This window comes from Macrobrachium rosenbergii, chromosome 43 (assembly GCF_040412425.1).
Source record: "Macrobrachium rosenbergii isolate ZJJX-2024 chromosome 43, ASM4041242v1, whole genome shotgun sequence".
Classification (NCBI taxonomy): Eukaryota; Metazoa; Arthropoda; class Malacostraca; order Decapoda; family Palaemonidae; genus Macrobrachium; species Macrobrachium rosenbergii.
The window spans coordinates 11,039,282-11,054,141 of record NC_089783.1 but is presented as its reverse complement, the minus strand read 5'-3'; the positions used below and the strand labels follow the sequence as shown (position 1 = coordinate 11,054,141).

The 14,860-nt window shown below is 34.6% G+C and overlaps 1 long non-coding RNA gene across 1 annotated transcript; it reads left to right on the top strand.

Moving 5' to 3' along the window:
• The first annotated feature begins 5,281 nt into the window (after window positions 1–5,281).
• On the top strand, window positions 5,282–10,642 carry LOC136828490 (uncharacterized). The gene is made up of 3 exons (XR_010850062.1): window positions 5,282–5,407; window positions 6,447–6,534; window positions 10,277–10,642. It is a non-coding gene; the product is annotated as an uncharacterized lncRNA (long non-coding RNA).
• The last annotated feature ends 4,218 nt before the right edge of the window (window positions 10,643–14,860 follow it).

The following is a 14,860-nucleotide window of genomic DNA, read 5'->3' as shown; positions in this document are numbered from 1 at the left end:
AGGAAGGACATATAGAGGACATATTTAATGAGCAAATATATCTGACAATGAAGGACTCAGACTAGAAGATATCACTGAAGAGCATACAGTCCAGTGTTGATCGTATGCACATTTTGGCGATTTGTTAAACACACCGTATAAAATAACGTAAGATATGAATTATTAAGAAGTAAAGTGCACTGACATACAATTCAGGATGGAAAAAAAGAAGTATCAAAATGTAGCAAAATACAATAAGGATAGTGAGAAGATGATATGGTATGGTGGTGACAGTGTAGCTACAGAGCTGAAAAGGTTGCATAATGTTTCAGGCTAATGCAGTGTTTAAGAGATTACAAAGTAATAACAGAAAAGTGTAAGCTTTCCTCAAAAAAACAGGAATTTCCAAAGCAGCGACTGCAAAAACCATAGCAACACAACACAGCCGTGTACACTTCAAAAGGTTTATGGTAAGTTTTGGTACAGATAACAAAAGGATCAACCCTCTCCGCTCCAGACGGGTCGACCCAATAATTTACGCTCAGGTCTTGGCCATTTACTCCTGGGTGAGCAGTTGAAGAGTTAGACGTACTGGAAGTTTCCACAAAATGCTTTCTAATTTTACCCGTGTAATTTTTATTATCAATAAAGTGGTAACATTGGAAAGCTGAAAGTTTATTCTAGCGTATATGAAAAGTTCTCAGAAATAAGATGACACCTACCACCGTTTTAGAGGTGATGAAATAGGACCAAAAATAGTTTTTAGCATTTCTTTTCCCCTTCAAAGGTCAAAAAATTATTTTTCTTTTTAATCAAATGTAATAAATTTTAGGTAAGTAGATAGAACATTCCTTACTTATAGTGATGGTAAATATTTCAGTCGAAATAAGTTAATATTTTATGAATGACAAGGAAATTAACTGAAGCGACCATCAAGCCCATTACGGGTGTTTAGTTTATAGCCGGCGTTGGCAGCATTGATGGCTAGGTTCGTCATCGTCCCACGTTGAATAAGTGAAATTTAACAATGTATCAATGAGTTTCTTTTTTAAACAAACCCAGTTGTAGAATTGGGACTCAACAATACATTCTTTTTTTTATTTCACTTATCCCATGTGGGATGATGTGTGTGTGTATGTGTGTGTATATATATATATATATATATATATATATATATGTGTGTGTGTGTGTGTGTGTGTGTGTGTGTGTGTGTGCGTGTGGGTGTGTGTGTTTGTGTGTGTGTGTGTGTAATGAAAATAACGAGAAAGTGTAATGAAACTGAATAAAACAAAAATGAAAATTACTATGAACCATCACAGCTATAATTCGTTTCACCTGAAATAAAAAATCATGTACAGGCTCTGGAAACAAGCACAGGCATTGTTTTTTTCCTACTTGAGCAGTTATCATCACTTCCTCATCTTGTATTGAACTGAAATGAAAAAACCGCAAATTCGTATCACCACCTTTTGTATAATGCGAGTGAGTTTTGAATTACGGCAATTTGCTGTTTCCCAAGCCGAAGCTATTATTGGTTTATTGTTTATGTCCGGACTGTTACAACGGTAGTTTGCACGTGGGGTAACTATCATTGCTTCAGTAACAACTGATGTTACTACTACAGCCCAGTTAGAGAAGACAAATAGCTGTATATACATATGCAAATGTATAACATGAGCTCTCGCATGTTTCCAAACACTTCTTCATATATACAATGAAATATTAAAATAGTCAAGATTAATTAAGCAGAAGCGAAGAGTCAATCTTAAAATGAACATTCAGTAGTTATAAGGCAATTCAAAGGTTGATTTGCTATGGATAGTCGCCTAAGAAGTAAAATTTTTTGACTATCGATTCCGTATCCTCAACGACCTCCGGTCAGCATAATTTATATCGTCGTGATTATCTTGTTTAGCAGTTAGGGGAAGTCCTACAGCATCGGCGCCCTAAGCATGACTTTTTTCTGTTACTTTTTTTACATGTGACTTTTTTACCTGGATTCGCCAACAACTCTACTACATTTCTACGGACTCGCCATAACCCATAAGAAAGGCATACTCAGACTCCCAGTTTTGTGAAATCAAGTCTCGTTCATTTTTACTCTATCAGAAACTTAGCAGGTTTGCTGACACATTTTCTAGGTAGTTTATAAAACACACAGAGGACTCTATTCAGAAATTATATAAATTAAATATTACAGGGAACGACATAACGCACATAAGCCAGGACACGGCTCCTGTAAATGACATCCTGAATTTCATAAGGGAAAAAATTAACTCCTTACCAAGACATACAGTATTTCCTCTGGGGAGTAAAAAAAAAAAAGTTAAATTAATCAAGCTCCGTGTAACCGATAACATGCCCTCCTTTAACTGAAAGGTTTACAAAGATTTGAATGTGGGATAGGCAGCCTTCTATTCCTCTTTAAGCCAATGTCTGCATGGACTTTAATGATTCAATCCCCAAGTGGTTTTGGTGCGACACGTTGATGACAGTTTCACGTTCTGGAATAATAGTTGATTAGATTTTGATATCTATTTGCAGCAAAATGAATTCACTTATAGCGTTACGTTCAAATCTGAATGAGAAAAGGACAGGAACTAGTCTCCTTAGATATATCAATAGGGAATCATTCAAGTACAGTTTCAACGTCTATAGAAGATCAACATTCTCTATTTCCTGCCTTTATTTCCTAACTATCATGACACTGCAATTTCAGTGAAGACTGAGGTATCTTTTTTTTATCTTTTATTTAGAAAAATACATTTTAAAGTTCATTTTACTAGGTATCAGGGTAATTTTTTTTCTCGGAGGACCAGGAACCTGTTCTGACGGTTACATAGACAAAGGAGTCGATTTCATCTGTAAACAACTCGACCAGCCGCCTCACTATGTCAGCGGAAAAGCCATCAACCAAGCCAGTAAGATATCTCTTCAAACCAATGGGCATAACAAAATAAGGGATATACCAGCAAAATAAAACTCCCGTATGTAGAGGCATTAAGAACATGTCAATAGGAACATCGAACCTGACTACCCTCCTGCTTTCATATCGAGGAATCGTAGAGAATGCTTTTATTAATGTCCTTCAAAATAAAAGAGAATTATGTTTATACAGCAGAGTTGATATCAACTTACGCCTTTCTTGATGGGTCAAGGGTCAAAAGTCACTGTACATCACCCATGGTCAAAAGTACAACATTGTTCCTAAATAAAGCAACGTTTCGAATACAACTGGTAACGAATCACTTATCAGTTATAATTCTTCGTGAGGTAAAGTGAATTAGTTAATAAACGATATTTCTGGCTTAATATTTGTGTGAGCATATATATATATATATATATATATATATATATATATATATATATATATATATATATATATATATATATATATATATATATATATATATATATATATATATATATATATATATATATATATATATATTTTAAGAGCTCCGCCTAATGTAGTGAGCTGGATATTTTATGATATTTGTGGCTTAATATTTGTGAATATAAGAAAAACCCTCGGTGTATAAGACAAATTCGACAAATTCATAATTAGCCACGCGTTACAGATTTACCAATCAGCTATCATGGTGGAGATGGGTTGATATCGATTCTAAGTACAAAACCTGAATTCAACAGGCATGTACAGCAGAGTCGATGTCAACTTATACCTCTCTTGAGAACTGGTGACGAAACATTTATTAACTATACGAAACATTTATTAAAATCATAATTCCTCTTAGATATAAGTTAAGTTATCCCCGAGGTGTAGTGACTGGATATTAAAGTATATTGGTGGTTTAATATCTATCTATCTATCTATCTATCTATCTATCTATCTATCTATCTATCTATCTATCTATCTATCTATATATATATATTATATATTATATACATATATAATATATATACTGTATATATAAAAATAAATATATATAGAATAATATATATATATATATATATATATATATATATAGAGAGAGAGAGAGAGAGAGAGAGAGAGAGAGAGAGAGAGAGAGAGAGAGAGAGAGAGAGAGAGAGAGAGAGAGAGAGTATATATATACATACATATATATAATCCATATGATCATATTTTTCAGAGCTCCACCTACCACACACACACACATATATATATATATATATATATATATATATATATATATATATATATATATATATATATATATATATATATATATATATATACATATATATATATATATATATATATATATATATATATATATATATATATATATAATCCTCATGATAATAGTTTTCATAGCTTCACCTAATAATATCGAAACAGGATTCGAATATCAGGCGATGATCGAAAAAATATCATGTGGTTTCAGTAAATTCATTGACCACTGTTCGAATTAGCCGCTATCACTTACGACAGATATAGTGTAAATTATCTATTTGATGCCTCCTACCTTCTTAATTTCCCCAAAATTTTGGGATATATTTATTACTGCAAGACTTGAATCCATATGGCAAAGCACTGAAGGTGACCTTTTACCGTATTAGATTACGAGCCTACGCACCTTTAATTAGTAATAAGAAATTTAATTATGAAAATTACCTTGCATTCATTGGTGCGAGCAAATAAGCTCACCGTTGAATCACCTTAACAAAAGTGTTCTATACTATTTTTGTGTATGACCATGTTATTGTGACACCATGTTATCTTGACTAATAATAATTATAATAATATCCTTTGTTTCAGCTCCGGGCCATATACGATGAACGATAAGGTGAACACAGTACAGTATACTAAATGAAGTACGCCAGTAAAAAGTAATATTCATGAACTCTTATGCCCAAGCACTGCTGAAAACAACAGCAACAACTATAATTAATAATAATAATTCCAGATAAAGACCAAACACCGATACATAATTCAGGTAGTTTGCTAAAAAGGAAGAGTAAATGGCAAATCTCCATAACAATAATAATGATATTATTAATAATAATAATAATAATTTTTTCAGATGGGCTAACTACTCATACATAATTGGGGTAGTTCGCTACAAAGGAAGAGTGCCCGGCAACTCTCAATAATAATAATAATAATAATAATAATAATAATAATAATAATAATAATAATAATTTCTGTCGATTTTCTGATCATCGCCTTTAACTTCTTCGGTGGCGAAAGGGCGATAAAGCGACGTCCCACAAGCAGGCAGTTGCAGCGGTTGGCTGTTATCCTCAAGAACAGCTTGTTTCAGTGTTGTAGAGTCTCCGGCTTGGTAAGACAGGTTTCGTTGATACTAACTCTGACTCTTTCGTTCATTTGCGTTTGGGATTTCGGCCGTGCTGTACCGGACTACCGTTGGTTTCACTTCGTTTCACTTAGTTTGGTTTTATGTATAGTCCTTCACAGGAATGATTCTCTCTCTGACGGGCCCGGGTACGTTTTCAAAGTAATGTGCTTATATTTTACGGTTGTGTTAGTGTTTTCTCGTCAGTATCGTGGCTCCTGCACAATAGGGGAGTAGTTCTTTTTAAAATTTCTCTGGTATGTTCTTCACTTCAAGCGGTATTTTGTTGTATGGTCTTGGTGCGCAGTGTACAAATGCTCTCTAGCCTGACTTAAAATTTGTTCCAGATTCAGTTGGCTTATATACTTAACTTGCATGCCAGTTTACAATGCTCATTTGAGGTCTAAAGAAGCTTGAGCAGTTTCTCAGGTATGTCGTATTGTGAATAGACTTTGCAAGATTTTGGACGTGAAGGCATGCTTCACGGTTTGTTTGGTTGGCTAGTGGATACTGTTAGTTTTGCGTTTTATATTTCTCGAATATTTAGTTTGTGGTACTTTATCTGTGACATACAGTTGTCGTATGAAAGTTTTCCGTTTGCGGGTTTTGTATACTCAAATATTGGTATTTTCGATGTTTTGTTGCAAATTCCTACAATATCTGTTGAAAATGTTTGTTAGGTATTGTTGTAAATTGCTTTAAATACCGTTTTTTTTTTTTTAATACCAGAACTGTTCAAAATGTTTGTTAGGAATTGTAATTGCCCTTCGGTATTGTATTCAAGACTTAGTTTCGAAGCCTATTGATTATTAAACTGAACTAGATTGCTTTGAGTGGTAATTTGGTTTTATGCCAGCAATCTTATGCAGTGCTACGGGTGTTTTCGCATTTTATGCTGCAATAGAGCAAGTCTTACGATGCAGTAGGGTTTTTCTTGATTAAAGGGGATTAACTCGACTACCATAGCCGCCCTAATATCGGGTATATTAAGTTGATTTAAACTGATTATTGTAGGCGTAAGTGGCAATAAACTAGTAATGCTGATCAGTATTTATAAAGCCTTGCTTGCTGCTCTTGTGTTAGTATTTTAAAATTTACCAGATGTCCCAGCTGATTGTAACCAATAGTCAGCCTTTGGTTCTTTCCACTTGCTAGAACATTTTTGGGCTTATATAAATTTTATTTCAGGTCAGGGTGTGTCGTTAAATAAGCGTGCCACAATGAGTTATTGAATTGTCTTGGATGTACCGATACTTTGACTGAACAGGATTAATGGGTGAGTAAGTTTTTGAAATTTTTTTTTTTAATAGTAGTGACTTCAGCAACCCCCCCGAACATTATTTAGCTTAGTTTTTTCAGAACCAAAACTAAGTTTACATTTCAAGTTTAGTTTGTTTTAATGCATTTGGTTTATTTTTTTCAAATTCAAAACCTTAGTTTTGAGACTTTTGAAAGTTTAGTCTTATTTTTTATCTTTAAAATTGCAAAGGTTAAAATTGATCTTTACCAGCTTTGAACATTTCATGGAATTTTAGGATTCGTTTCAGCTTCAGATCTTTTTGTTTGCAAGTATTTAATTTTTTTTTTTTATTATTAGTTTAGTTATATTTTAGCATAAAAAATTTGCTTGTGTATTAGTTTGTGTGGAAGGTAATTTTTGAAAGTTTGTAGAGTAAATATAGTATTTTTTTAAGTTATTGAATTTAAACTGTTTGAATTTTAAACTTATGCCTTATGTGGTTTGATCTTGTAATTTCAGCTAATTTTGTTTTTTAGAATTGTATAGTTTACTAAAGTCTCTATTTTGGAATTTTTGGAAATTTGAAGTTTTTTAACAGTAAGTTTTAAAGTTCTTGAGTAATTATTTCAGCTTCAAAAGCTTGTTTTGCGTACAAGTTAATGTTAGTTTTGCATACAAGCTAATATGTTAGTTTTGCGTACAGTAAGTTAACATGTTAGTTTTGCGAACAGTAAGTTAACATGTTAGTTTTGCGAACAGTAAGTTAACATGTTAGTTTTGCGTACATTAAGTTAACATGTTAGTTTTGCGTACATTAAGTTAACATGTTGAGTTTTGCAGTACATTAAGTTAACATGTTGAGTTTTGCAGTACATTAAGTTAACATGTTGAGTTTTGCGGTACATTAAGTTAACATGTTGAGTTTTGCGGTACATTAAGTTAACATGTTGAGTTTTGCGGTACATTAAGTTAACATGTTGAGTTTTGCGGTACATTAAGTTAACATGTTGAGTTTTGCGGTACATTAAGTTAACATGTTGAGTTTTGCGGTACAGTAAGTTAACATGTTGAGTTTTGCGGTACAGTAAGTTAACATGTTGAGTTTTGCGGTACAGTAAGTTAACATGTTGAGTTTTGCGGTACAGTAAGTTAACATGTTGAGTTTTGCGGTACAGTAAGTTAACATGTTGAGTTTTGGTACAGTAAGTTAACATGTTGAGTTTTGCGGTACAGTAAGTTAACATGTTGAGTTTTGCGGTACAGTAAGTTAACATGTTGAGTTTTGCGGTACAGTAAGTTAACATGTTGAGTTTTGCGGTACAGTAAGTTAACATGTTGAGTTTTGCGGTACAGTAAGTTAACATGTTGAGTTTTGCGGTACAGTAAGTTAACATGTTGAATTTTGCGGTACAGTAAGTTAACATGTTGAGTTTTGCGGTAATGTTAATGTAAGTTTTTAGCGTACATGTTAATGTAAGTTTTTAGCGTACATGTTAATGTAAGTTTTTAGCGTACATGTTAATGTAAGTTTTTTGCGTACATGTTAATGTAAGTTTTTTGCGTACATGTTAATGTAAGTTTTTTGCGTACATGTTAATGTAAGTTTTTTTGTACATGTTAATGTAAGTTTTTTGCGTACATGTTAATGTAAGTTTTTGCGTACATGTTAATGTAAGTTTTTTTGCGTACATGTTAATGTAAGTTTTTTGTGTACATGTTAATGTAAGTTTTTTTGTGCATGTTAATGTGTAAGTTTTTTGCGTACATGTTAATGTAAGTTTTTTGCGTACATGTTAATGTAAGTTTTTTGCGTACATGTTAATGTAAGTTTTTTGCGTACATGTTAATGTAAGTTTTTTGCGTACATGTTAATGTAAGTTTTTTGCGTACATGTTAATGTAAGTTTTTTGCGTACATGTTAATGTAAGTTTTTTTGCGTACATGTTAATGTAAGTTTTTTACATGTTAATGTAAGTTTTTGCGTACATGTTAATGTAAGTTTTAAATACATGTTAATGTAAGTTTTTTGTACATGTTAATGTAAGTTTTTGCGTACATGTTAATGTAAGTTTTTTTGCGTACATGTTAATGTAAGTTTTTTTGCGTACATGTTAATGTAAGTTTTTTGCATTACATGTTAATGTAAGTTTTTTGCGTACATGTTAATGTAAGTTTTTGCGTACATGTTAATGTAAGTTTTTTGCGTACATGTTAATGTAAGTTTTTGCGTACATGTTAATGTATAAGTTTTTTTATGTACATGTTAATGTAAGTTTTTTGCGTACATGTTAATGTAAGTTTTTTGCGTACATGTTAATGTAAGTTTTTTGCGTACATGTTAATGTAAGTTTTTTGCGTACATGTTAATGTAAGTTGTTTTGCGTATAAGTTTTGCCTTTAAATTATTCTTTGCCCACTTCCCAAGTCCACCTTTGCCGGGGTGGCGGTGCCGCCTGCCAGGCAAAGGTGGACTTGCTTGTTGTGCATGGTGACTTGGTCACCATGCACAATGGGAAGTTCAAAAGCAAGCATGGTGACTTTGTCACCATGCACAATAGGAATTTCAAACCAACCTAGGTTAGAACTGCAAGGGGTAGAATTTTTGTGTAGCTAGGGCTTAATGGGAAGTTAGATATGGAACTTGAAATCTAGGATTGGCTAGAATAGGGTGAAGAACGTGTTTATTATATATAGATGCAGGGGTTAGGATAAAGGTAAAAAACAAAGTCCATCTCTTAAAGGATACTGGCAATAGACTGGGGTAAAAACACAATAGTCAGACGTAGGGAGACATTTGACTATTTTAGTTAATAGCGGCGGGTATTACAGTACTTGAGTCCTTGGTTTGGTCATGAGATGCAAGTTTGAATGTATTAGTGCAGCTGAAAATTGGGTAGGGTAACTGTGTGATATACTTTTATAACTTAGAATTTCATTCCCACCAGTAATTCACAGTAATTCACTAGTAAATAGGATCTAGACAGGTAACAGGTGGATCCTAACGGTTTTCTAAGAGGCCTAGGTCTTGGGATGTTAAAGAATTTTTTTGACACTGACGTCGTGGACTTGTCAGGTATTCTAATAGGCTGGTTAATAGTGGAAACTGTAATCCACATTTGGGCAGTCTTGTTGAAGTCGTTCCATCAACGTGCTCAACACACCCACACTCCCCCCTCTTACTCTTCAAGCAAAGCTTTCATGTTAGGAAATCGACAGTTCAGATTGCATTGCCTATTTTCATTGACCCCATCTTAATTCACCTTTCCTCCAGCGCCGAAGCTTGCTTCGGGAATCCTTTTCTTATTCTGGATTTCCCAACTTAATTTTTCGCCCCATAGGGTTGTGCAGTTTCAATTCCCTTAAGACTGGATACTACAGGACGAGAGTTGCCAGATGTTTGTACTGCATGGTACCTTTCATAGTTAAGTGGCACTGAAGTTAGATGTGGTTATTTCAGTGTAAGATTGGTGCCATCCTTTAAGATATATATCTTAAAGGATGGCACTCTATCCTGTTATCTTTTTGGGAGTTTAAGGAACAATGGTCGTAATATATAGGATTGTTAATGTGAAAGTTGATGGCAGTTTGAAGTAAACAATAATACTAATACATGGGATTGTTAATGGGAAAGTTTACTCATATGATATAATAATTATAATAACCTTAGAATAGCTGCTGGGACTAACTGAACAGGGTGTTTTCACTTAGAGGGGAGGTTATGTCAATGGAAACTTTTAGTATATTCTAAAACCAAACAAACTACTTTTCTTATGAACAGGCTCTTGGTGTAGCTGCAGCAGACCATAACATAGACACTAATGCTAATGGAAAGCAACGCTCTTCGCTAAGACTGAATATCCTGTGAGGATTCGAAGTGCTCTGAATTCGGTTACCCAGACAACTAGAAATTTGTGCTCTACCTGCTATTCATTTTTTTAAATAATCTGACTGCTTTGGATATGTAATAGTATTTCTTTAACCCCAAAATGTCACATGATGAGGTAGACTTTGTATTGCTCCTTGAAAGACAATGTCCTATAAAATCCAAGGAATGGTAGTTACACTGATTGGTTGGTTAAAAGTAAGATGGGTGAATTGATATGAGAAATGAAGTAACTGAAATAATGGTTTTTAATTCTGAGGAGATTTTAGTTTATTAACCTGGAATTTTGGTGTTTACTTGCAATATTCTATGCAGATTTAAAACTTCCTATTCGGCAAAGTGATATTGTAATTTGACCCCTCTGATGACAGGAATAATTAATGTTTATTAAGATCATTCCTTATGAACTGGAGATCGCATTCGGCTGAGAACACAGTAAAGGTGACTTGAGCGGTAACAGTTGGAAGTGAAATTTCACTTTTGATATGAGATACCGCCAAGAAAATATTTTAAGGTTCTTACGGGGTTGAATAGTCCAGATTGCCATTTAAAGGTTATAATTAGTTTGTAAAGAAAGTAAAGCAGGCAGCAAATTTTCATCAGTAATATTGTAATTTGTCCCGAGAGTGGTTATTGCTTATGCCTATAAATTGAGGTTACTGTGGCTGTCGATGGTTACTACAGCACAGGCTTTAGCGTTGGAGTTGTGTGTCTCGGGTAAGTGAGGCGATAGAAATGCAGGATTTTAGGTTTTTTGCATAATGCATTGTTTAATTAGTTGGTGGCCTTGTCTCTGGCTCTAAAGTTTTTTTAATGTTAAAATTCCTCAAAGGATTTCGTGAGGATGGGGGTTGTGCTTCTGGTCTTTAGTTTTGCCAGTCTCTTGTTAATACTTATGTTTTAGAATTGCAAGTAAATTAGGTTCGCTTTGGAATAGAGCGCGCCGGGACAAAAACTTAGAAAATCGGTCTTCCTTTTATCCTGGCTACGATCCGCAAACTTCGGATAGCTAAGGTTAGTCACCTAATTCTGGCTTTACATCTGGTTTTTGTTTGTGCACCGCCACGAAACAACATCCTTCAATATTGTCTATACAAAAAGAAAAGCCAGAAAATCACGAGGACCTTTTTCGACGGTTGGTTTGAGATAATTCCTTCCATGGCCGAGTAATGAATAAATAATGCTGATGACTACTGTCAATTATTAACCAGCTAACCTCTTGAGTTACCCTCCAACCGATTACAGAACTATCACCACGTGAAAACATTTCCTAAAATACTACTGCCTGTTTTTCCTTACTCTGATGCGCCCAAAAGATTGGTGCCAATTTGCAGGGTTTTGATATTTTGTCACCCAAACAATATAATGAAGTCGCCCAAATGATGTATTGACTAATGCCCAAATGAAATGCGCCCGAAAAAAGTCATTGTTGGACAGTAATAAAATCACAGGAATAAAGTAAGAGTCAAAATTTTATGGCAAAGTTTGTGGTAAAAATCAGTAGAACAAATTATGACCCTTTTTGTATATCTTTTCTGTAAGTGTTCTGATGTGTAAAACAAATACAAATAGAGTAAAATCTTAGGATTACATCCTAGATGATATTCATGAAGCAAAAACTATTGCAATGACACAATTACTGCAAATGAATGCTGATTCCTTGCGATGCACCAAAACCAATGATAAAATAGGAAACATTTTTGTGGATGAAACCTTTTATGTACGTCTGGAATAAAGCCACATGTACTGAAGGTATCAGTGAAGTATAGTCATGTGAATGTCTTTTCATTATATCAAGGATGTATGTACACAGCAAAAGTTAGCTACAGTTACTTGGTTCCTTACTTGGCCTTGACAGAGATGATTTGCGTATCCAGGTGGTCGAGTATGGACAGCAATTATAGGCTTAGGCAGCGTCCACACGATCGAGCTTTGTTCGACGAACTTTGTCCGGTGTGACGTCGGAAGCGGGCAAACTTATGACTTTGCCCGCTGTTTCGCCGCTTCTGACGTCACTTCCAACAAAGTTCGTCGAACAAAGCTCAATCGTGGGGACGCAGCCTTAGGCCCCGTCCACACGGTCGAGCTCTGCTCGGTAAACTTTGCCTCTTTGCGGGCTAAGCCTGTCGTACGCATTTATGCTGCTGTCCGAACGACGCTGGTTGGATAGTGAGAGCCTGGCAGTGACTGACACAGCACCGAGTTGTGTACAATATGGATCGTAAGACACGCAAGAAGAAAATCGCGCTGTATATTGTTGTAGCAATGTGTGCAAAGATAAAAGCGACAAGGCAGAAAAGGACGTGGTGTAGAGTGGCTATAAAGAAGAGCAGACATAGGAGGAAGTCATATGACGATATTGCGGGAACTGAGACATGGCTATGAATCAGATTTCAACTATATGAGAGTGGACCCTAACAAAATATAAAAAAAATTAGTTATTTATTGATGAACGTATGCATGGTTTTTAGACAATGCAATTATGAGTATACTTATTACTTATAACAAAAATAGTATGAAGTATAATTGATAAGTTGTAAAGAACATTAAGGAATCTTCTTGTCGCCTGATTGGTCAAATGTCAGTAAGCAGCTGCCTCCATAATGGACTAGACTGACAGATTTCCGTAGCATTACAATAAAGGATGTTAATATATTTGGTTTTCAAAGATTCCATAGGTCATACTTACCTGACGTATTCATTGTGAAGGGTAAAATAACGAGAAACTCTTGTTTATTTTCCTTTATATAGCCTATTTATTTGTGGAAGGTTTTACATGAAATTGCGCTTTACGGAAACTTTTCCTTAGGTGACGTCTTTATCCGTTTACTAGAAACATTTCCGTCAGTTAACAGCCCTGCTGCAGGCAAAGCCTCGATACTTCGATAAACATTAGGAAAGCCCTATACGAAGCTTTGCTCGCCGTTTCTCCGTTTCTGACGTCACACCGAGCAAAGTTCGCAGAGCAAAGCTCGACCGTGTGGACGGGGCCTTATAAGATCACCGCGTTTTGTAAACAACCTATTTTATGCTTATAGGTGAATTTGCTCGCTGTAGATAAACCGTTGCTGAATTAATAAACAAAGTGACGACAGATAGATCAGCCTGTAGGCTGAATATAGATTCGTGTGTACTTTCATGCTTCTAGGAATTTTACACCGTTAGCTATGTATAAATGTCTATTAGTCAGTATTGTGAAAATAGAGATAGCTGTTTACACGAGAGGCAAAGTCTAATATTTCTACTGAACTAGGTTCAGCTTTGTATTGAAACATGATTATATATGGGTCACTTGTCAAGTGTTTGTCAGTGCCCAAAATATACCACACTTTCCTTAGCTGTGATGTTAAGATGATTATCATTATTATTATTATTTTTAAGAATGTTTTGACACATATAACGGGGTCAGCATAAGACCTTCCCATGCAGTACAAAAAGTGTTGAAAATTCGAGAAGTCAGTCAGTCCCAAATGGGCCAATCCGATTAAATATCTTCACATGTAATGACATATACAATGTCAATATGTAAGTCATGTATTGCCAGTTAATAATTGATTTAAAATATTTTTTATTACTTGTGAATTTTCCCTGTGACTTCATTACCGGTCACCACAAATTAATATGACTATTTTTTCCTATGACTTTTTATCCTATTCAAAATTACGACTTTTTTCTGTGACGTTTTTCCTGTAACTTTATGATTGGCCACCGTATAACCAAGTGAAGGGTAAACTATTCAAAATTTCGCGTAAGTGAATTCAGAAGGACATATAAAAGTTCGTAGAAGTGAATTTACTGAAGGACATTTTACTATATAAACATTACAAAAGTAAGAAAATGTTATGTACGGTATAGTTGTGTGCGCGCGCGTATGGTGGGAATGTGACTGAGGAGGGAATAAGGGTTATTTATATTTATTGCAATGCTCAGTTAAGGGGTGGCTTATGTATATTTACATATAATTACATTGGGTAATTACATTATTACATTAGTTTTACATTGTTTCTTGTTCTTGTGGGTCTAATAAATTAACTGATTTCTTCTGAAGTATTTGGTTGGTGATTATTATGGGAGTGCCCTTGACCTTGCGTATACAACGTAAAACGTCGAACAATAGTCTGGAAATGCTGCTGTACCTTGTCGACTCGTTACAATGAAAAGCCGGATTTTTTTTTTTTAATCTGCTGCCTGCAATCCATCTCGCCCTCATATATGCATATACATACATGCATACAATGGTTAACTTAATATATACAATGTTTAATATACACATGTACAATGGTTAATAATGTGTTGAACATATCTAAATGAACTATAATTATCGATAGCCATGTAGAGTGTAGAGGACTGAAGACCACGAGAAAAATTACAGCAGGTTTCCAGGGAATAGTGACCCAGATTAGGAATGGGGAACAAAAACAACCTGCATAATGCCACCTGGAATTTGGGTGCGCCGATCCGCTAGACCTTTAGTTTACA